Source organism: Oncorhynchus clarkii, chromosome 21 (genome assembly GCF_045791955.1).
Source record: "Oncorhynchus clarkii lewisi isolate Uvic-CL-2024 chromosome 21, UVic_Ocla_1.0, whole genome shotgun sequence".
Lineage (NCBI taxonomy): Eukaryota > Metazoa > Chordata > Actinopteri > Salmoniformes > Salmonidae > Oncorhynchus > Oncorhynchus clarkii.
In genome coordinates, this window is record NC_092167.1 from 12890490 (window position 1) to 12915032 (window position 24543).

General features: G+C 43.9%; 1 protein-coding gene across 1 annotated transcript in view; it reads left to right on the forward strand.

Annotated features, from left to right (window-relative positions):
- The window catches only part of LOC139379323 (chemokine-like protein TAFA-2), a 56496-nt gene that overhangs the window by 386 nt on the left and 31567 nt on the right, over positions 1-24543 (forward strand). The gene's annotated exons all lie outside the window — the stretch shown is intronic.

Here is a 24543-nt window from a genome sequence, read left to right on the forward strand (position 1 = left end):
ATCTAGTTTTGATTGACAGTTGATTGAGTTGTCAACTAACTTGAATTCAATGTGAAATAAACAATGTCACCATGTCATTGGATTTAGGTTAAAAGTTGGGTGAAAAAAAGAGGACCTTTCCTTAGTCAATTACTTTTTGCAAATCCTATCAGTTTTCCACCTTGATTCAACGTCATCACATTTGTTATTGTTGAAATGATGTGGAAACAACGTTGATTCAACCACTTTTTTCCCTAGTGGGCAATCTCAAGAAGTTCTTAACTTGAATCTCATCAATATCCAATCAGGTCTGAAATAATTAGCGCGATAATGACTGGGTTCGTTTTAGTCTTGATGTTGATCATACTAGCTCACAGCACGAGTTTAATTGCCAGTCAATCGCCCTCATCTCGAGAAAGTGCACCTCGAATGATGTGTGGACCTGCATTTATTAGGCTATGCCAACTGCATCCGCTCATTATTTATTTTCTCTAGATCAAAAGTTTAACCACTGAAATGTCTGGCATCATTGTAACTATTTAGATTATAATTACAAATTAGACATCCCTTAATACTTATGTCCCCTAAATATGGTTCAACTGTCAAATGAGTTGTCTATTTGGTCTTGGGGCCGTTAATAAGGGAAAACCATATATGTTGATTCTCCATCCACTCATTTTATGCACAGACAGTGGTCATTGGTCTGCCGACAGTGCAACCATTGTTTATTCAGTGGGCTGCCATACAAGTCAGAGTTGCTGCTTCAACATTGGTCCACTGTCAAGGTCCAATACTAAATAGGCTTGTAAATTCACAGGCTAAAAGCATCAGAAGGGCAAGTGTGTCCTCTGGATAGTCATGCAACCTAATGACTAGCTGTTCAACCCAATACAGTATACCAGAACAAAAGCATAGGGGATTTATGTAGGCCAACTGAAATCTATGATGGCATTTAAAAACAACAGGGATACAAAACTACAAACATGCTCTCTCACTGTGGAGAAGTCAAATGTGTTTTGGTCTTATCAAAACCTGGGTTTTCAATCAAATAGGTTGTCTGTCTCATTCTATTTTTATGTGTGCCTGCACCTTACACCCCTCCATACCAATTCAGAGGCACGAGGTGTTCTTGCATCACCACCAGCAGCGTAAAGATTTACTGAGAGGCTTGGTATGAAATGGACTTCAAAATGTGGTCTCATCCTACTGGCAGCCATGGCAAGCTAATGACAGCCTTGATACATACCATGATACACTATAAATTATATCAAGGAAATGTGGAGTCTGAAGAGCATTGTGATGTTCAGGTATGACGTTATCATAAATCTCAGTCAGTAGAATATCTAAGCTGTTTGTCAGGCTGCTACTTCTTAAAATATCCCATATTTGTATCTCTCCTGCTCATCTTGTGTCACACTGACATTGTTAATCAGATGACATGAGCATTTGTCACTAGTGACAATTATATTACACCTCAGGGAGAGGGCAGTTAGTGAACACGCACACACAGGTGCATGCATAGTAGTTAATCAACATCAATAACATCTACTGATAACTGCTTCAACTCCCTCAGACAGACAATTGATGGGCACATCCCTGGCTCTTATCAGACTGGCTACACTGTGAGGGGACATATCACAGAGGAATGCCCTCTCCAGCTGGGTGACCTGGTGCCAACTGTCTGCAGCTGTCTGGCCAGAGCTGGATGATGATTATCCAATGTCACATCCCTGGTGTGTACTGTGCCCTTTCCCATTCAGGGCATTACCATTGATCCATCCATCTATGAATTTGAGAGTGGTTACATTTCCCTCAGCTCATTCCTTTATTTTATCAAATAAAGTGGCAGGTGTTAGGCTGTTGAAATGACAGATTAGGCCTTTAAATGAGCAAAATGTCTTATTGGTGGGTTATGAACCCTACATTGACCTGCTTCTATATTAACCCATAAACCATTGTGGTTCAAGTCCCTCTGGAGCTTTTCTGTAGTGTCTGGCTTGACCTTTCATTAAGAGTCAATGAGGAATCCGAGTTCAGGGGTTCCCAAAGTGGAGTCTTAGGAGATACTGCAGGGGGTCTATTGCAAGACCTCAATATATGTCTATATATATATATATATTTTAATACCCTTTTATGAATATTGCTAGCAAGAACCATTGAATGAATTTTGTACGAGATGCGTGGAAAAAGTTGAGGGTACAATACAATGTAATATTATTCATCCACAATTTCTGTTCTTAACCTTTTAGATGCCCAACATGGGCATGGGAGGCTCACGGGGATATTTGTATCCACAGTACTCCATCATTTACCATTTTTTTCTACTCAATTCTTCTTGTATTCCCCCAAAATGTTGTTTTGAACATAATGCAGTGTAATTTAAGCTTTAAAACTGCAGCTCTTGTCACGACTCTCGTGGTTTGAAGAAGGAGACCAAGGTGTAGCGTGGTAGGCGTTCATATTTATTAAACTGAACACCGCAACAAAATAACAAAGTACACTAAAGCGCACAGTTCTGTCAGGCAGCTAAACAGAAAAATAACTACCCACAAAACACAGGAGGGAAAAAGGCTGACTAAGTATGATTCCCAATCAGAGACAACGATAGACAGCTGTCCCTGATTGAGAACCATACCCGGCCAAAACATGGAAATAAAGAGACTAGAATGCCCACCCTAGTCACACCCTGGCCTAACCAAAATAGAGAATAAAAGCCTCTCTATGGCCAGGGCGTGACAGCTCTTTTACTCTGCCCTATGGCAAAATGTGTAGAATTGCAAGAAATTAGCTTTAAAACTGCTAAATGTTCTCTCTGATTCCAGAGAATGTAAAATGTTCTTTCTCAGGGTCCGAGACTTGATTAGTCTGGCCAGCACTGCAGAAGTCATAGTAAAACTGCTTGTATGCTATTTTAGTCACACTCTAAATAGGAGTTGTGTTCTGATATTCTGAGAGGTTCCCTGATATATTTGCTATCACAAAAGGTGTCCCGGATGCAAAACAAGTTTGGGAACCCTTCCGCTAGTTCACTGACAGCAACCTTTTGACGACGTGCTGATGTTTAGTTTTGGTGGTTCAGCTGACATTTCTGAGCTGTAAAACTCATTCCACGGTCACAGATTGATAAGGGTCACAGGTACATGACCTATAGTCCTAATGGTGATTCTATAAAATCAATACATTTTGGATTGAACCTAGTAGACAATTTCTCTAATCAGGCCTAGATTACATGGGTAGAATATCCTTCAGAAGGACACACAGACAAACTAAATAGATGTAGCCTATGACCTTAAGTACTTTTGTCACAACTTTTAATATCTTTGTGACATATCCTTGGTGTCACTTGAAAGACGTTGGAATGTGATACATTTTATATTACTCTGCAAAGAGAGAACCTATATTGTAGCTCTCGACTGTTCTGGGCTCCATTTTCTTTGTGATCAAAACAAAAGACTTCAGAGGCCAAGCTCTTGCTCCTTACTCCAGAAACTATAGAAATGTATGAAAAAAATTGGTCGTTGATTGGCACCCGCTGTGCCTGCGTTTGATGTAAGTCGGAAGCGAGGGCTTTTTTCCCCTCTTTCTCTGCCTGCCCCATTCTTTTTGATCAGCCTTTTCCAATTGGAGTTTAAACAAATTCACCAGCCGCAGAATAAATAAGAGAGCAGAAATGCCAAAATAACAGCAAGTCCCGCCCCTCACCACCTTCCCTAGCTAACACAACCCCCCCACACACACTCTTATTAACATACACCTCATAGATGTTATTTCCCTCTCTCCTACTCTCTCCCCCTTGCTCTCTATCCAATCTTCCATTTGTGGGCTTTGGCACTGTAGTGCCAGGGGTTTGATAGGTCCTCTCAGGATCCATTTGCCAATGCCGTGCGGATGCGTTCGTTAGCATCATGTCTGCCTTCGTTAGTCTTTATTTAGAGGCTGAAGGCTTTGTTCCTTTTCCAATTTAACACATTGTCCGTGGTGTTTTCGACAATGTTCACATCTCTCTGCCTTCTCCATCTCTTTTGCGCTCTCTCACTCTTTTATTCTCTCTCTCTCATTCTCTCTTTCCCCTCTTGTCTCTGGAGAGGTACATTGTATATTTCACCATGAAATAATACAGAGTGAAGCACAGCTGTTTGGCACTGTGTTGTGCATCACATGCTTCTATAAGTGGTGGTTTCAATTTAGTAGGAGGAAAGAGGTTTATAGTAGGATTAGCTATTGTGAAATATAGAGAATTTCACCATGCTTTGAGTCACTTCCTGTTTGTGTGTTCTACTGACTAAAGGGTCTTACCTTGGCCTATCAAACTGGCCCTGTGAATCGTCTGTTTACTGTGGATGGTGATGGTTTTAAGTGGGTGGCCGAGAAGGTCTTTGCCGTTGTCAACATTCGGTTTCAGCAATTGAGATGTGAGGCCGCTACCTTTTTAGACTCACAGACAACATTACTTAAACAATTATAAAACAGTAGGCTATTGAACTTGATGCTCTTCTAAGTTCCATGTTGTTGACCAAGCCCACTGGGCAAAAACGGGTTGAATCAACATTGTTTCCATGTACTTTTAACCAAAAATGAAATGTGATGACATTGAAAAAAGTCATCAGTGTAAAGGGAATTTAGTATTTTTTTCACCCAACTTTTAACCTAAATCTAATGACAGGGTGTTTGGTTGAATTCACGTTAGTTGACAACTCAACCAAATGTAAATCAAAACTAGACGTTGAATTGATGTCATTGCCCAGTGGGATGCTTCGTTACGGAGTCCATGCTCATTACATGCGGACTCCATGTGTGCTCACCAATCGAACATACTGTATATATAACCTCTCCCTTTCTCTATACTTGTGATTGTCTCCGAAGATGGCTGGCAGCCATTGCTGTCCCAGAATCCTTCTCTTCTGGTGCGGTGGCTCTCACATCCCCTTCCTCCCCCTCTTCCACCCCCTCCTTCCTCATGGGCTGTCCTCCAGCCGTCTGTGATCCTGTTTCACACCGCTGGTCTGCGTCCGCCTTTTCCCCACCAAGGCCGTTTTATCTCTCCTGCAGGGTCTTAGCAGGGCTCTGCGTGTGGCCCAGTGGCTTAAAAACATGCAGCCTTCACGCAGCTTGCCAGCAAGGCCCAGAGAAGTCGCCACAAATACCAATACACTTTTGACAGTAGGAAGAAAACTCTTTTCATTGCTTTTTGTTGGTTTGTGGGGCAAATCTGTAGCTACATCAAACTGTTGTTTACCAGTAGGTCTCTGGCTCTTCAGAACTGACAGCATTAATCCTTTGAGCTAAAGCCAAGGTTATAGCTCCTGGAGGCAATTGCTGTCTTTAGGTCAAAGACAAGGTGACATCACAACCTCCAGGCTGTCAATACCTGACTAGAGATTTAGACTAGCGCCCTTTACAAATGTCTGGCATCACCCATACCTTCAACATAACTAGGCAGTGCAAATAGTTTAGCAGATAGCTTACTTCCTGTTCAAGTAAAATACATTTGTATTTGTACCATGCTTTGTAGACAACGGGTGTAGACTAACAGGGAAATGCTTACTTACGGGTCCTTTTCCAACAATGCAGAGGTAAAAAAGAAGATAAAAAGGAATACACAGTGAATAAGGAATATAAATAACATGTAAAAATTATCATGGCTATATACAAGGAGTGAAACAATAACATGGCTATATACAGGGATTAGAACAATAACATGGCTATATACAGGGAGTAGAACAATAACATGGCTATATACAGGGAGAAGAACAATAACATGACTATATACAGGGATTAGAACAATAACATGGCTATATACAGGGAGTAGAACAATAACATGGCTATATACAGGGAGTAGAACAATAACATAGCTATATACAGGGAGAAGAACAATAACATGGCTATATACAGGGAGTAGAACAATAACATGGCTATATACAGGGATTAGAACAATAACATGGCTATATACAGGGATTAGAACAATAACATAGCTATATACAGGGATTAGAACAATAACATGGCTATATACAGGGATTAGAACAATAACATGGCTATATACAGGGAGAAGAACAATAACATGGCTATATACAGGGAGAAGAACAATAACATGGCTATATACAGGGAGTAGAACAATAACATGGCTATATACAGGGAGTAGAACAATAACATGGCTATATACAGGGAGTAGAACAATAACATGGCTATATACAGGGATTAGAACAATAACATGGCTATATACAGGGATTAGAACAATAACATGGCTATATACAGGGAGTAGAACAATAACATGGCTTTATACAGGGAGTAGAACAATAACATGGCTATATACAGGGAGTAGAGTTCTGCCCCAGGGTCCATTGCTTAGTGATAACCTTAAATGTTTATTATACCTCTACAATTGATCAGAGGAAAAATAACAAGTAATTAAAATAAAAACCTCTAAAAGATAGGTGTCTTCAATGAACCATTTCTGTGGATTTTGATGTGCGCTTGGAGTCATTGTGTTGCTGGGAGATCCACTTGTTGATCATGTCAAGTCTGTCAGGTTCGGACATTCAGAGACATGTTCCAAAGCCACTTCTGTGTTGTCTTGGCTGTGTGCTTAGGGTTTTTGTCCTGTTGGAAGGTGAAACATTACCCCAGTCCTAGTGTCTGAGCGCTATGGAGCAGATCTCGCTGTACTTTGCTTTCCCTTGGTGAAGCATGGTGGTGGCAGCATCATGCTGTGGGAAGTTGTAATGAACATGATGGGTGACAGAGAGCTGGTTTCAAGCGCAAGGTGCAGCAGGTGTTTATTATTAAAGAACCACAGGAGGAGGCAGGTAGCTGGGTCCAGGGGCAGGCAGAAGGTCATACACAGGGGGTCCAAACTAAACAACAGTACATGCAGGGAAAAGGCTAGTAACGTCGTCCGGGAGATCAGGCAATAGGTAGATAACAGGCTGAAGTACAGGCAGGGAATAGGCAAAAGGCGTTGTTAGTGAGGCAGGCAGGGAATAGGTGTTGTTAGTTTTTGCCTGTCTCACTATCACACACGGGAGGATTAAATTACAGGAAAAACAGAGCTCCACCTAGAAGTGTGTCACAAAACAAACAATACTTCACAATGATGGGGTGCAAAAACACTAAATAGTGTGTGATAATGACATACAGGTGTGTGAACAGGTGATCAGAATTCAGGTGATTGGGATCTGGAGAGTGAGCTGCGTTCAGGGATCGAGAGTGTGAGCTGGAGAATGGGCTGGAAAGTGAGCTGGGCAACTGGAGATGGTAGGTGACAGGTTTGATGCAGCGTTATTTTGAAGGGACCTATGAACCGAGGACTAAACTTTTTGCAGGGATCATGAAGCCGGATGTCCTGGGTGGAGAGCCACACACGTTGCCCAGGGTGGAAGAGTTGAGTAGGTCGGCAACGCCGGTCAGCGAACCGTTTCTGGGAGAGGGAAGCTTGATGTAGGTGCAAATCTGCAGTCTCCCAAACCTGCTCACTCCGTCGAAACCCCTCATTAACGGCAGGCACAGTTCCAGACTCTGTCTCCCATGGGAACACGGGGGGGTTGGTATCCGAGGACACACTGAAAAGGAGTGAGATATGCACCAGGGAGTTCTGTTCTTATTCGGCCCAGGCTAGATAGTGACTCCACTCGTGTGGTTGATGGGTGCAGTGCTGGCTTAGGTACTTCCCTATTTCCTGATTCAGGCGTTCCGTCTGCCCATTGGTTTGGGGATGGTATCCGGAGGATAGGCTGATGGAGACCCCCAGTCGGTCGCAGAAGGCTCTCCGCACCCTGGAGACGAACTGGGGTCTCCGAAATTATGTCTTCTGGGATCCCATACTAACGAAACACCTGTTGGAACATGCACTCAGCCATTTCCATGGCATTAGGTAGATGCGGAAGGGGGAAGAGTAGGCACATCTTGGAGAACCGGAGGCAGGATGGGCTTGGGAGCTGGGTTAGTTGAAGGGGAGTCAAATAGACAGGAGAAGGAATCTGCCTTCACATTTTTTGCCAGGCAGATAGGTGACAGTGAAGTTGGATCGGGTGAAGAAGAGTGCCCAGCGAGCCTGTCTGGTGTTGAGCCTCGTAGCACTTCTTAAGTACTCCAAACTGAGGTGGTCGGTAAGGACAAGGAATGGGTGATGAGCTCCCTCTAACCAGTGACGCCACTCGATAGCCATCTTAATGGCGAGGAGCTCTCGGTTCCCGATATCATAGTTCCTCTCAGCGGGTGACAGTTTCTTGGAAATGGGTGTAATTTGGGAGGTGTCCCTACCCGCTGAGAGAGAACTGCTCCTACGCCGACCTTAGATGCATCAACCTCCAAAACAAAAGGAAGGGTAGGATCTGGCTGCCTAAGGATGGGTGCAGAGGTGAAGAGGTGAAGAGGCATTTCAAGGTCTCAAATGCAGTAAGGGCAGTGTCGGTCCATTAGAGGGTACAGGTTTTTTGACTGGTGAGAGCTGAGAGAGGAGCGGTTGTGCTGCTGCAGTTTCGGATGAACCAGCCGTAGTAGTTGTAAAATCATAGGAAACGCTGCAATTCCTTTACGGTGGTAGGTTTGGGCCAGTTAAGCATGGCCGTGACTTTGCCTTAGTCCATGTTAACCCCTCTTGGTGTCAACACAAAACCTAGGAAGGTTGCCGTAGTAACGTGAAAGGCGCTCTTCTCAGCCTCGACATACGGTGGTCCTGTAGCCATTGGAGGACCTGTTGCACATGCTGTACGTGTTCTGCAATGGAGTGAGAGTAGATAAAGATATCGTCAATGTACACGATGAGGAACTGGTTGATCATGTCCTGGAAAACTTAATTCATGAAGGACTGGAAGACTGTGGGTGCATTGGTGAGACCGTAGGGCATAACCAGGTATTCATAGTAACTCCTAGCGGTGATTAATGCCATCTTCCGTTCAAGCGATTCTTGATGGTAAGGTCATTGAGGGGTCGGTAATCTATGCAGGGACGGAGAATACCATCCTTATTTTTCACAAAAAAGAAACTGGATGCAGCCGGAGATGTGGATGGACGGATGCATCCCATGTCAAGGGCCTCTTCGATAAAGGTGTCCATAGCCTCATTCTCTGGAATGGAAAAGGGATAGATCCGACCCTTAGAGGGTGAGGCCCCAGAAAGGAGGTTGATTGCGCAGTCCTCCGGGCGATGTGGGGGCAAAATGGAGGCCTTTTTCTTGCTGAAGACACTCTGGAACTGGGCATATACAGGTGGGATGTGGGTTGGAATGGCAGACTCCGATCCTTCTATAGTGGTGGCTCGACAGGGTAGATTGTAGCAGTTCTTAAAACAGGCGGTAGACTATGACAGCAGTTCCCCTTGCCGCCAGGAGATGGCAGGGTCGTAAAGGGTTAGCCAGGGGTGACCGAGGATGAGGGCTTCTTTAGGCGAAGACAACACCATTAACTGAATGACCTCAGAGTGAAGGAGGCCAATCTGAAGGGTGATACTTTTGGTCATGTGAGTCACGACCAGTCCCGAGAAGTTGTCCGCGCATTAGTCCTAAGGGGAGGATTAACAGGGATTAGTTTGACAAACTGTTTTGCTAATTGTTCGTCAATGAATTTACCTGCGGCCCCCAAGTCCCTCCACAAACTGAGTGACCCCATTTGCAGAAAGAAGAGCCGGGATACCAAACTGCCTTTTGGTAATATTCAAAAACGTAGAGATGCTTACCCGGGCGGAAGTGGGGGGGGGTTGTGGCCGCCCTTTCGTGGGGGGCGAATGGGACAGCTATTGAGTAGGTGGTTACTCCACAATAGAGGCACAGGTTTTCACGTAACCTCCGATGTCTCTCGGCAGGCGTGAGAGGAGCGTGGCCGAGTTGCATGGGTTCGGGGCTATTAGACCGTGGTGGACGAGAGACCAGTAGGTTGCCAATGGATAAGGACATCTGGATGTATTGGTTTAGGTCCGATAAATCTCCTTTGCAGGCCAGTTCGGTCTGTAACATCCAATTAAGACTCCACTGGTAGACTGTAAGGAGAGCTGGTTCCCTCCATCCACTGCCGCCAGCCATGGTGTGGAACTCCAGGGCGTACTCAATGGTGGAGCGACGGCCCTGTTGCAGCTCACATAACAGGTCCCCGGTGTGACAACCTGAAACTGAATGGTCGAACACCTCCTGCGTGGAAACGTGATTCAGAGGACAGATCAGAACTTTGAACAGCCCATAGGGCTGTGACCCAATCCAGAGCTTTGCCTGTGAGTAGGGAGATGAAGTCCACCCTGTCTTTGTCAGAGGTGAAGTCAGTGGGGGGGATGGTCTATGTACAGGTTACATTGCATGAGAAATCCTTGACATTTCCCTGGGGACCCGTCATATTTATTAGGCATGGATTTGGGGGAGATGAATGAGAGGAGGCTGTGGCACCTGATATTGGTGAAGGAGGTCCCAGAGTTCATCGATTCGTTCCTCCTGTCGATTCGTTCCTCCTGTCGGGCTAGACGTAGCTGCAGCTCTGCTGAATCCATCTGTCGTTTTTGGTGATGTATTCTGTAATGAACACGATGGGAGACAGAGAGCTGGTTTCAATCCACCGACAGGTGCGACCACGGCCGTTGTGGAACGGGTTAGGGTTGTAACTTACCTCTGGGCAGGTGTCTAGGAGCCTTGCACTGGGCGCACACTGAGCAGGAGGAAACATAAATCCTCACGTCCTTAGCTAAAGTGGGCCACCAGCACCTCCCATCAAGACAGCGCATCGTCCGACCTATCCCAGGATGACCAGAGGAGGGTGACGTGTGAGCCCAATAGATCAGTCGGTCGCGGACAGCAGACGGAACGTACAGACGCCCAGCTGGACACTGAGGGGGAGAGAGCTCTGCACGTGACGCCCGCTCAATGTCCGCGTCCAGCTCCCACACTACCGGCGCCACCAAACAAGAAACTGGGAGTATGGGACTGGGATCCATGGACCGCTCCTCTGTGTCATACAGCCGGGACAATGCGTTTGCCTTAACGTTCTGGGAGCCTGGTCTGTAAGAGAGGGTAAACGCAAAACGAGTGAAAAACATGGCCCACCTTGCCTGACGAGGATTCAGTCTCCTTGCCTAACGGATGTCCTCCAGATTTCGATGGTCAGTTCAGATGAAAAAAGGGTGTTTAGCCCCCTCAAGCCAATGTCTCCACGCCTTCAAGGCTTTTACGACAGCTAACAGCTCCCGGTCCCCCACATCATAGTTTCACTCCGCTGGGCTGAGCTTCTTCGAAAAGAAGGCACAGAGGCGGAGCTTCAGTGGATTACCCGAACGCTGAGAGAGCACTGCTCCTATCCCAGCTTCGGATGCGTTCACCTCCACTATGAATGGCAAAGAGGGATCCGGATGAGCCAACACAGGCACCGAGGTAAACGGAGTCTTCAGGTGCCTAAAAGCCCTGTTCGCCTCAGCCGACAACTGCAAGCGCACTGGTCCCCCCCTTTAGCAGTGAGGTAATGAGAGCAGCAACCTGACCAAAACTCCAGGTAAACCTCTGGTAGTAGTTGGCAAACCCTAAAAAATGCCGCACCTCCTTTACTGTGGTGGGATTCGGCCAATTACGCACGGCTGCAATGCGGTCGCTCTCCATCGCTCTTCATCTCCACTCCTGACGTCCACTCCGATGCCCTAGGAAGGAGACGGATTGTTGGAAGAACAAGCATTTCTCAGCCTTGACATATAGATCATGCTGCAACAGGCGAACAAGCACTTTGCGCATGCTCGGCGCATGTAGCGGAGTATATCAGGATATCATCGATATACACCACTACAGTGGTAGTGATAAGAGGTGTAGGGTAACTGTATCTCACCGTGATTTTATTGAGACCTCGATAATCAATGCACGGGCGCAAACCGCCATCCTTCTTCTTCACAAAAAAGAAACTCGAGGAGACGGGTGAAATGGAGGGCTGAATGTACCCCTGACGCAGGGATTCAGAGACATATGTCTCCATAGCCACCGTCTCCGCTTGCGACAGGGGATACACGTGACTCCTGGGAAATGCAGCGTCTACCAGGAGATCTATCGCACAATCCCCCCGTCGATGGGGTGGTAATTGAGTCGCCTTCTTTTTACAGAAGGCGAGAGCCAAATCGGCATATTCTGGGGGAATGCGCACGGTGGAGACCTGGTCTGGACTTTCCACCGTAGTAGCACCAACGGAAACCCCTAAACACCTACCTGAGCACTCTCGCGACCACCCCGTGAGAGCCCTCTGTGGCCAAGAAACAGTGGGGTTATGACAAGCTAACCAGGGTAGGCCTAGCACCACAGAATACGCAGGAGAATCAATAAGGAAAATAATAATCTTCTCCTTGTGACCCCCCTGCGTTACCATACACAAAGGAGCGGTGACCTCCCTGATAAACCCTGACCCTAATGGTCGACTGTCCAAGGCATGAACAGGGAAAGGCATATCCACAGGAACAATGGGGATCCCTAAACTATGAGCTAAACTTTTATTAAATGAAATTCCCAGCCGCGCCTGAATCTACTAGTGCCTTATGCTGGGAACGCGGGGAAAATTCATGAAAAGTGACAGAGACAAACAAATGTGCAACAGAGGGCTCTGGATGAGAATGGTGCCTACTCATCTGGGGTGATGCCATAGTGCCCTGCCTGCTGCCTCTATTCCCAGAGGAACCAACCCGGCACCGACCAGCAGTGTGACCTCTGCGGCCACATATGGTGCTCGAGCGGGGACCCCCTCCGGTCTCCCTGCGCACCATCCCTCCCAACTCCATGGGTACGGGAGAGAGGGTGCGGGAGGATGGAACAACCAGACCCCGATCTAGACATCCACGAGTAGCCAGCATGTTGTCCAGCCAGATGGACATGTCCACCAGCTGGTCGAAGGTGAGGGTGGTGTCTCTACAGGCCAGCTCCCGACGGACGTCCTCGCGTAGACTACAGCGGTAATGGTCGATCAGGGCCCTGTCGCTCCATCCAGCGCAGGCAGCCAGGGTCCTAAACTCCAGAGCAAACTCCTGTGCGCTCCTCGTCTCCTGCCTCAGATGGTAGAGGCCCTCACCCGCCGCTCTGCCTTCGGGTGGGTGGTCGAATACTGTCCTGAAATGGCGGGTGAACTCCTCAAAATGGTCCAACGCCACATCTTCTCCACACACAGCGCTGGCCCACTCCAGGGCTTTCCCGGTGAGGCACGAGACGAGGCTGTAACTCTTCTCACGGTCTGATGGAACTGGGTGGACCGTGGCCAGATACAAGCTTACTTTAAGGAGAAAACCCTGGCAGTATCTCCATTGTACCCCTTAGGCAGGAATAAATGGATCCTGCTGAGTTCAGGAGGGGAAAAAGCGTTCAAGGGAGACCCCAGATGTGAAGGTGCTGGAAAAACTCCCGTCTCTCCCAGCGGGTCATATTCTGGACAACGCGATCCATAGCGGCGCTCAGATCATCTCCATTTGTTCCATGACGTGTTCCTCCACCTCCATGGCCGAGGTACCTTCTCCTGCTGACTTCATTTTATGGGTCAGAGTTTCTGTCAGAGTCGTGTGTATAGGTGGCAGTGAAGTCAGGCGCAGGAGAATCAAACTTAGTGTAATGGAGTTATTTAATAACAATGAACAAAACATACTCCAAACACTAAATGTAACAAATAACAAAAATGGGTACGAGGACCCGACGCGCACCAATAGAAGAATATATACAACACTGAAATACAAACAATCTCTGACAAAGACATGACGGGAAACAGAGGGTTAAATACACAACAGGTAATGAATGGGATTGAAACCAGGAGTGTAGGAAGACAAGACAAAACCAATGGAAAATGACAAATGGATCAATGACGGCTAGAGGACTGGTGACGTCGACCTCCGAGCATCGCCCGAACAAGAAGAGACTTCAACTTCGGCAGAAGTCGTGACACATTCCTAAAGAAAGGAATGTACTTTTTACTCCTTACATTTTCCCTGACACCCAAAAGTACTCGTTACATTTTGAATTTTTAGCAGGATAGAAAAATTGTCTAATTCACGCACTTATCAAGAGAACATTCCTGGTCATCCCTACTGCCTTTGATCTGGCAGACTCACTAAACACTAATGCTTCGTTTGTAAATTATGTCTGACTGTTGAAGTGTGTCCCTGGCTATCGTAAATACATTAAAAATAAGAAAATCGTGCTGTCTGGGTTGCTTAATATAAGAATTTTAAATGATTTATACTTTTACTTTTGATACTTAAGAATATTTGAGTGCGGCAGGTAGCCTAGTGGTTAGAGCGTTGGACTAGTAACCAAAAGGTTGCAAGATTGAATCCCCGAGCTGACAAGGTAAAAATCTGTCGTTCTGCTCCTGAACAAGGCAGTTAACCCACTATTCCTAGGCCATCATTGAAAATAAGAATTTGTTCTTAACTGACTTGCCTAATAAAATAAATATTTAAAACCAAATACTTTTAGACTTTTATTCAAGTACTATTTTACTGGGTGACTTTCTCTTTTACTTGAGTCATTTTCTTTGAAGGTATTGGGTACCACTGGCTGTGGGGATGTTTTTTAGCGGCGGAGACTAGTCAGGATTGAGGGAAAGATGAAGGAGCAAAGTACAGAGAGATACTTGATAAAAAACTTGCTCCAGAGCGCTCCGGCACTAGGACTGGAGTAAAGTTTCACCTTCCAATAGGACAAAAACCCTAAACACACAGCTAAGTCAACACAAGAGTGGCTTTGGGAAATGTCTCTGAATGCCCGGACTTGAACCTTATTGAACATATCTGGAATTACCTGAAAATAGTTATGCAGCGACGCTCCCCATCCAACCTGACAAAGCTTGAGATGATCTGCAGAGAAGAATGGGAGAAACTCCCCAAATACAGGTGTGCCAAGCTTGTAGCATCATACCCAAGAAGACTCGAGGCTGTAATCGCTGCCAGAGGTGCTTCAACAAAGTGCTAAGTAAAAGGGTCTGAATACTTATTTCCGTATTTCTTTATTTATACATTTACAAAAATGTCTAAAAACCTGTTTTTGCTTCGTCATTATTGGGTATTATGTGTAGATTGATGAGGGATTTAAAATTCTGAATACTAGCCTATTGGCATGCAGGTGGCACCTAATTGTAGATTTGGAGACCCTAAGATGCGACAGACACATACACACATACATACATACACACATACACGGAGCCTGGCTTGATCTGGCTCTCTGCCTCCCTCAGGCTATTTAACACGGGGGCTGTAACCTAAAGACTACTCTCAGAGACTGTGGCTTTCAATGTGACCACTTTCCTGCTCTTATCTGGTGAAGAGGCCATTTTAATAGCTTACAGCCAGTGCTCTATCAGGCAGCCGACTGTAGTGACGATGGAGATAAGGCTGACATGGAGTCAGGCGAGACTAACAGGATAAGAAGACCACAGAAAAACAGGGGGGTTGAGTCTTTCTCAAGGGAAAACACTGGCCTCAGGAATGATGAGAAATATTAATAAGAGGACCCCATTCAATTCATTAAAACTAACATTGTTCCTTGGTTACCGGGAACCAGCAAGAATAGCATGAAATATCTGGTAGTCAAATGCTATGACATAGTGATATAGCAGTCAATGGAATTGGCAGTTAAGTGTTTGTATATTTTGTGTGTGTGCAGGCGTGCTGTGCATGCATGTGTTTCTGTGTGTATTGTAATTTTCTTTAAAGAAAATTGACAACGTTTTTATTTGTTTTGTCATTTTTTTTGTTGGGAGGTTTACAGGTCCAATATCAAATTCTATTAATAGATTTTGGCTGCCACTGAAAAGAAAAACAATAGTAAGAAATACAAATTACCATATTGAGGATATTGTAATAGTCAAATTGGTAGTTAAAGACAAATAAATAACTACATCCACCCCCCCCCCCCCCCCCCCCGCCCCCACCCCTGGCACCCAGATAAAACCCTCCACATACCACCCCTTCCCTGTGGACCTGAAAGCAACGAAAGCAAAAACATATGAGTATACAAAAGAAACTTCAATTTTTCAGGACCCTGTCTTTCAAAGTTAATTCGTAAAAATCCAAATAACTAAACAGATCTTCATTGTAAAGGGTTTAAACACTGTTTCCCATGCTTGTTCAATGAACCATAAACAATTAATGAACATCCACCTGTGGGCCGGTCATTAAGACACTAACAGCTTACAGACGATAGGCAATTAAGGTCACAGTTATGAAAACTTAGGACACTAAAGAGGCCTTTCTACTGACTCTGAAAAACACCAAAATAAAGATGCCCAGGGTCCCTGCTCATCTGCGTGAACGTGCCTTAGGCATGCTGCAAGGGGGCATGAGGACTGCAGATGTGGCCAGGGCAATAAATTGCAATATCCGTGCTGTGACGCCTAAGACAGCGCTACAGGGGGACAGGACGGATAGCTGATCGTCCTCGCAGTTTCAGACCACATGTAACAACACCTGCACAGGATCGGTACATCTGAACATCACACCTGCGGGACAGGTACAGGATGGCAACAACAACTGCCTGAGTTACGTCAGGAACGCACAATCCCTCCATCAGTGCTCAGACTGTCCGCAATAGGCTGAGAGAGGCTGGACTGAGGGCTTGTAGGCCTGTTGTAAGGCAGGTCCTCACCAGACATCACCGGCAACAACGTCGCCTATGGGCACAAACTCACCGTCGCTGGACCAGACAGGACGGAAGTTTACGTACACCTTAGCCAAATACATTTAAACTCAGTTTCACAATTCCTGACATTTAATCCTAGTAAAAATTCCCTGTCTTAGGTCAGTTAGGATCACCACTTTATTTTAAAAAATGCGAAATGTCAGAATAAGAGTAGAGAGAGTGATTTATTTCAGCTTTTATTTCTTTCATCACATCCCCAGTGGGTCAGAAGTTGACATACACTCAATTAGTATTTGGTAGCATTGCCTTAATTGTTTAACTTGGGTCAAACTTTTTGAGTAGCTTTCCACAAGCTTCCCACAATAAGTTGGGTGAATTTTGGCCCATTCCTCCTGACAGAGCTGGTGTAACTGAGTCAGGTTTGTAGGCCTCCTTGCTCGCACATGCTTTCTCAGTTCTGCCCACAAATGTTCTATGGGATTGAGGTCAGGGCTTTGTGATGGCCACTCCAATACCTTGACTTTGTTGTCCTTAAGCCATTTTGCCACAACTTTGGAAGTATGCTTGGGGTCATTGTCCATTTGGAAGACCCATTTGCGACCAAGCGTCTTGAGATGTGGCTTCAATATATCCACATCATTTTTTTAATTTCACCTTTATTTAACCAGGTAGGCTAGTTGAGAACAAGTTCTCATTTACAACTGTGACTTGGCCAAGATAAAGCAAAGCAGGGTGACACAAACAACAACACAGAGTTACACATGGAATAAACAAATATACAGTCAATAATACAATAGAGAAAGTCTATATGCAGTGTGTGCAAATGAGGTAGGATAAGGGGGTGAGGCAATAAATAGGCCATAGTGGCAAAATTATTACAGTATGGCAAATTAAACACTGGGGTGTTCCTACCTCATGATGCCATCTATTTTGTGAAGTGCACCAGTCCCTCCTGCAGCAAAGCACCCCCACAACAAGATGCTGCCACTCCCGTGCTTCACGGTTGGGATGGTGTTCTTTGGCTTGCAAGCATTTCCCTTTTTCCTCCAAACATAACGATGGTCATTATTATGGCCAAACATTTATACTGTATTTTTGTTTCATCAGACCAGAGGACATTTCTCCAAAAAGTATGGTCTTTGTCCCCATGAGCAGTTGCAAACCTTAGATTGCCTTTTTTTATGGCGGTTTTTGAGCAGTGGCTTCCTCCATGTTGAGTGGCCTTTCAGGTTACGTCGGTATAGGACCCGTTTAACTGTGGATATAGATACTTTTGTACCTGTTTCCTCCAGCATCTTCACAAGGTCCTTTGCTGTTGTTCTGGGATTGATTTGCACTTTTCGCACCAAAGTACGTTCATCTCTAGGAGACAGAACGCGTCTCATGCCTGAGCGGTATGACAGCTGTGTGGCCCCATGGTGTTTATACTTGCGTACTATTGTTTGTACAGATGAATGTGGTACCTTGAGGCGTTTGGAAATTGCTCCCAAGGATGAACCAGACTTGTGGAGGTCTACAATTTTTTTTCCTGAGGTCTTGGCTGATTTCTTTTGATTTTCCCATGATGTCAAACAAAGAGGAACTGAGTTTGAAGGTAGGCCCTGAAATACATCCACAGGTACACCTCCAATTGACTCAAATGATGTCAATTAGCTTATCAGAAGCTTCTAAAGCCATGACATCATTTTCTGGAATTTTCCAAGCTGTTTAAAAGGCACAGTCAACTTGGTGTATGTAAACTTCTGACCCACTGGTATTGTGATACAGTGAATTATAAGTTAAGTCATCTTTTCTGTAAACAATTGTTGGAAAAAGTACTTGTGTCATGCACAAAGTAGATGTCCTAACCGACTTGCCTAAACTATAGTTTGTTAATAACTTCTTATGGCTGCAGGGGCAGTATTGAGTAGCTTGGATGAAAGGAGCCCAGATGTAGAAAACACTATGAAGTTTCTAAAACTGTTTGAATGATGTCTGTGAGTATAATATAACTCATATGGCAGGCAAAAACCTGAGAAGAAATGCAAACAGGAAGTGGGAAATCTGAGGTTGGTCGATTTTCAACCCAGCCCCTTATTGAATACACAGTGGGATATTGGTTATGTTGCACTTCCTAAGGCTTCCACCAGATGTCAACCATCTTTAGAAACTTGAATGAGGCTTCTACTTTGTTGTGGAGCCGGATGGGAGCTGTTTGAGTCAGTGGTCTGGCAGAAAGCCAGGTCCTGGTCACCCGTATTTCACATGATAGCGACCTGCGTTCCATGGCTTTCCTATAGACAATGAAATTCTCCGGTTGGAACGTTATTGAAGATTTATGATAACAACTACCTAAAGATTGATTCTATACCTAGTTTGACAAGTTTCTTCGACCTGTAATATAACTTTTTGAAGTTTTCGTCCGACGTTCGGTTGGACCTGCACGAGCGTTTGGATTTGTGTACTAAACGCGCTAACAAAAGTAGCTACTTGGACATAAATAATGGGCATTATCGAACAAATCAAGCATTTATTGTGGAACTAGGATTCCTGGGAGTGCATTCTGATGAAGATCGTCAAAGGTAAGGGAATATTTATAATGTTATTTCTGATTTCTGTTGACTCCAACATGGCGGATACATTTTTTTTCTTCTTCTGAGCACCGTCTCAGATTATTGCATGGTTTGCTTTTTCCGTAAAGTTTTTTTGAAATCTGACACAGTGGTTGCATTAAGGAGAGGTATTTCCATGTCTAACAATTGTATTTATCGACATTTATAATGAGTATTTCTGTAAAATGATGTGACTCTCTGCAATATCACCGGATGTTTTTGGAACTAGTGAATGTAACGTGCCAATGTATACTGAGATTTAAAAAAATATAAATATGACCCTTATCAAACAAAACATACATGTATTGTGTAACATGAAGTCCTATGAGTGTCATCTGATGAAGATCATCAAAGGTTAGTGATTCATTTTATCTCTATTTGTGCTTTTTGTGACTCCTCTCTTTGGCTGGAAAAATGGCTGGGTTTTTCTGTGAGTTGGTGGTGACGTAATATAATCGTTTGTGGTGCTTTCACTGTAAAGCCTATTTGAAATCGGACACTGTGGTGGGATTAACAACAAGATTACCTTTAAAACGGTATAAAATACATGTGTGTTTGAGGAATGTTAATTATGAGATTTCTGTTGTTTTGAATTTGGCGCCCTGCACTTTCACTGGCTGCTGTCATATCGATCCCGTTAACGGGATTGCAGCCCTAAGAGGAAATTTGTGGAGTGGTTGAAAAACAAGTTTTAATGAATCCAACCTAAGTGTATATAAACTTCTGACTTCAACTGTATACATTCCACCTATAAGACCCTATGATCTGGGAACTGTACATGGAACAGATATCTTGGTGTCATTATACTCCTTATAGTGTGCTCTAAAATACCGGCCAAAGGTTTTAGAACATCTACTCATTCAAGGTTTTTCTTTATTTTTACTCTTTTCTACATTGTAGAATAATAGTGAAGACATCAACTATGAAATAACACATATGGAATCATGTTGTAACCAAAACAGTGTTAAACAAATCCAAACATATTTTATATTTGAGATTCTTCAAATAGCCACCCTTTGCCTTGATGACAGCTTTGCACACTCGACCAGCTTCACCTGGAATGTTTTTCGAACAGTCTTGAAGGAGTTCCCATCTATGCTGAGCACTTGTTGGCTGCTTTTCCTTCACTGTGAAGTCAAACTCATCCCAAACCATCTCAATTGGGTTGAGGTCGTTTGATTGTGGAGGCCATGTCATCTGATGCAGCACTCCATCACTCTCCTTGGTCAAATAGCCCTTACACTGAATAGAGGTGTGTTTTGGGTCATTGACCTGTAGAAAAACAACTGATAGTCCCACTAAGAGCAAACCAGATGGGATGGTGTCGCTGCAGAATGCTGTGGTAGCCAAGCTGGTTAAGCGTGTCTTGAATTCTAAATAAATCACTGACAGTGTCACCAGCAAAGCATCTCCACACCACTACACCTCCTCCTCCATGCTTCACGGTGGGAATCACACATGCAGAGGTCATCTGTTCACCTACTCTGAGTCTCACAAAGACACGGTTGTTGGAACCAAAAATCTCAAATTTGGACTCATCAGACCAAAGGACAGATTTCCACCGGTCTTATATCCATTGCTTGTGTTTCTTGGGCCAAGCAAGTCTCTTCTTGTTATTGGTATCCTTTTGTAGTGGATTCTTTGCAGCAATTTGACCATGAAGGCCTGGTTCACGCAGTGTCCTCTGAACAGTTGATGTTGAGATGTGTCAGTTACTTAAACTCTGTGAAGCATTTATTTGGGCTGCAATCTGAGGTGCAGTTGACTCTAATGAATTTATCCTCTGCAGCAGAAGTAACTCTGGGTCTTCCTTTCCTATGGCGGTCCTCATGAGAGCCTGTTTCATCACAGTGCTTGATGTTTTTTGCGACTGCACTTGAAGAAACGTTCAAAGTTCTTGACATTTTCCAAATTGACTGACCTTCATGTCTTAAAGTAATGATGGGTTGTTATTTCTCTTTGCCTATTTCAGCTGTTCTTGACATAATATGAACTTTTATCAAATAGGGATATCTTCTGTATACCACCCCTACCTTGTCACAACACAACTGATTTTCTCAAACGCATTAAGAAGGAAAGAAATTTCACAACTTAACTTTTAACAAGGCACAACTGTTAATTGAAATTCATTCCAGGTGACTACCTCATGAAGCTAGGAAGAGTCTTGGTGGTTCCAAACTCCTTACATTTAAGAATAATGGAGGTCACTGTGTTCTTGGGGACCTTCAAGGCTGCAGAAATGTTGTGGTACCATTCCCCAGATCTGTGCCTCGACACAATCCTGTCTTAGAACTCTATGGACAATTCCTTTGACCTCATGGCTTGGTTTTTGCTCCGAAATGCACTGTCAACAGTGGGACCTTATATAGACAGGTGTGTGCCTTTCCAAATCATGTTCAATCAATTTAATTTACCACAGGTGGAATTCAATCAAGTTGTAGAAACATATCAAGGATGATCAATGAAAACAGGATGCTCCTGAGCTCAATTTTGTGTCTCGTAGCAAAGGATCTGAATACTTATGTAAATAAGGTATTTCTGTTTTTTGTTTGTAATAAATTAGCAAAATGTATAAAAACCCGTTTTGTCATTGTCATTATGGGGTATTGTGTGTAGATTTCTGAGGATTTTGTTTTATTTAATCCATTTAGATTAAAGCTGTAACGTAACAAAGTGTAAAAAAAGTCAAGGGGTCTAAATACTTTCCAAAGGCACTGTATATACTACATGAGCAAAAGTATGTGGACACCTGCTCGTTGAACATCTCATTCCAAAATCATGGGCATTAATATGGAGTTGGTCCCCCCTTTGGTGCTAAAACATTCTCCACTCTTCTGTGAAGGCTTTCTACTACATGTTGGAACATTGCTCCGGGGACTTGCTTCCATTCAGCCACAAGAGCATTACTGAGGTTAGGCACTGATGTTGGACGATTAGGCCTAGCTCACAGTCAACATTCCAATTCATCCCAAAGGTGTTCGATGGGGTTGAGGTCAGGGCTCTGTGCAGGTCAGTCAAGTTCTTCCACACCAATCTCAACAAACAATTTCTGTATGGACCTTCACTTTGTGCATGGGGGCATTGTCATGCTGAAACAGGAAAGGGCCTCCTCGAAACTGTTGCCACAAAGTTGGAAGCACAGAATTGTTTAGAATGTCATTGTTAAGATATCCCTTCACAGGTCCTAACCATGAAAAACAGACTCAGACCATTATTCCTCCTCCACCAAACTTTACAGTTGGCACTATGCACTCGGTCAGGTAGCTTTCTCCTGGCATCCGCCAAACCCAGATTTGTCCGTGGTGAAGCGTGATTCCTCACTCCAGAGAATTTCCACTGCTCCAGAGTCCAATGGCGGCGAGCTTTACACCACTCTAGCCAACGCTTTGTATTGCGCATGGTGATCTTAGGCTTGTGTGCGGCTGCTTGGCCATGGAAACCCCTTTCATGAAGCTCCCGACGAACAGTTCTTGTGCTGATGTTGCTTCCACAGGTAGTTTGGAACTCAGTAGTGAGTGTTGCAACCGAGGACAGACAAATCAAATTACGCGCTATGCGTTTGAGCACCTTAGCTTGTGTGGCCTACCACTTCATGGCTAAGCGGTTGCTCCTAGACATTTCCACTTCACAATAACAGCACTTACCATTGACCGAGGCAGCTCTAGCAGGGCAGAAATTTGACAAACTAACTTGTTGGAAAAGTTGCATCCTATTGAAAGTCACTGAGCTCTTCAGTAAGGCCATTCTACTGCCAATGTTTGGCTATGGAGATCACATGTCTGTGTGCTTGATTTTATACACCTGTCAGCAACAAGTGTGGCTGAAATAGCCGAATCCACTAATTTGAAGGGGTGTCCACATACTTTTGTATGTATAGTGTTTGCATGAACATTGATTGCATGTATGTGTTGGGCTTTATGAATTGTTTAGTTGTATGTGCTAGGCTTTAGCTGAGATTATACTTCCGGAGTCAAGTATATTTGTTCAGGCCTCAATTGTTCATTTACTAGCACTATTCATTCTCCCTGTCGATAATTCTAATGTTCTAACTTCTAATAGTAACTGTATCCACTGGCGAATTGGGAGAGAGTGGGGTGATTGCCATCTAAGAGGCAACATGCAACGGCCATGCTAAATGTCAACAGTCATCTTCTCTGATTGATTGAGAGATTCAAGGAGAGCTATCATCAACAAGTAACATAGTAGATGCAACGCATACATTCATGCACTTCAAAATTATTTAAAAAAAACTTTGGCCCAGAAGCATTTAACTGCAGGGAACATCAGATGAAGGAAAGTGCCTACCTGATTTAGGGGACACGGTGAACAGTTGGGAAATGGGGCCAATTTCCTTGTAAAACATTTCCTTTGTGTTAAATACAGTCTGTGAACAAACTTGTATAAATTGATGGTTGGGATTACGTGATGCCAAGGAAGTATTTTTACATATTCCTTTTCAGTTAAAGAGTTGTTAGGATTCACACAGACCATATTTTTTAATGGCTAGCTCAGAATATGAGCTTTCCAAAAGTTGTTTATATATTATAGAGATCAGTCCTTTCGGGAGCCCAGATAATTCATTTAAAAAATCCATAATTGGATGATTCTGTAGTTGAGTTTCCCAAGGGACTCCATAGGCCAGCATAGCTGACCTAAATTGATAATATAGAAAAAATATGTTTAACTGGTAATGTTTACGAGTCTTTCAAATCTTTGGAATGTTCTCAAACCATTACTATCCTTGATATCGTCAAGGGTACGCATTCCACAATTGGACCACTGTGGGAGATGCAAAATGCCACCCTTAGGGATCGCAAGGCATTATTGTGAAATATGGGAGTATGGGTATGCCATTTTGATTCCCAGATACATCGTTTTTTTAACATTTTGCACCAAATAGAAATTGTGTGAGCAATAATAGGACCAAAGCATAGTTTATATTGTTTAAGAGATATATCAGTGAAAACCACCTCTACCAGGTCAATAGAAGACACCATATTTCTCTCTATACTCATCCAGGGGGCGGAAGAATTATGTCGAAACCAATTTAGGATGGGACAAAATGCTAGTGCATGGAAATACAATTTAAAGTTTGGTACAGATAGTCCTCCCACTTTCCAAGTTTGTTCATTTTATCCAGGATCGATTACCTTGCAATAAATATGTTTAATCCGCACTATGGATTTTATCCCAATAGCCAGAAGGGGGAGCCAAGAGAAGAAAACTACAGAAATTCAGTCATGGCAATATTTTCATTTTGACAATAGATATTCTGCCTGTTAAAGCAACTGGGATATTAGTCCATCTACTGAGGTTGTATTGAAATGATTTGAGCTTTCTGTTAATGGTTCTGGCAATGATTGTATTTAAGGGAGGAAATATATCTATTCACAAATATTTAGAATGGAAAACATTTGG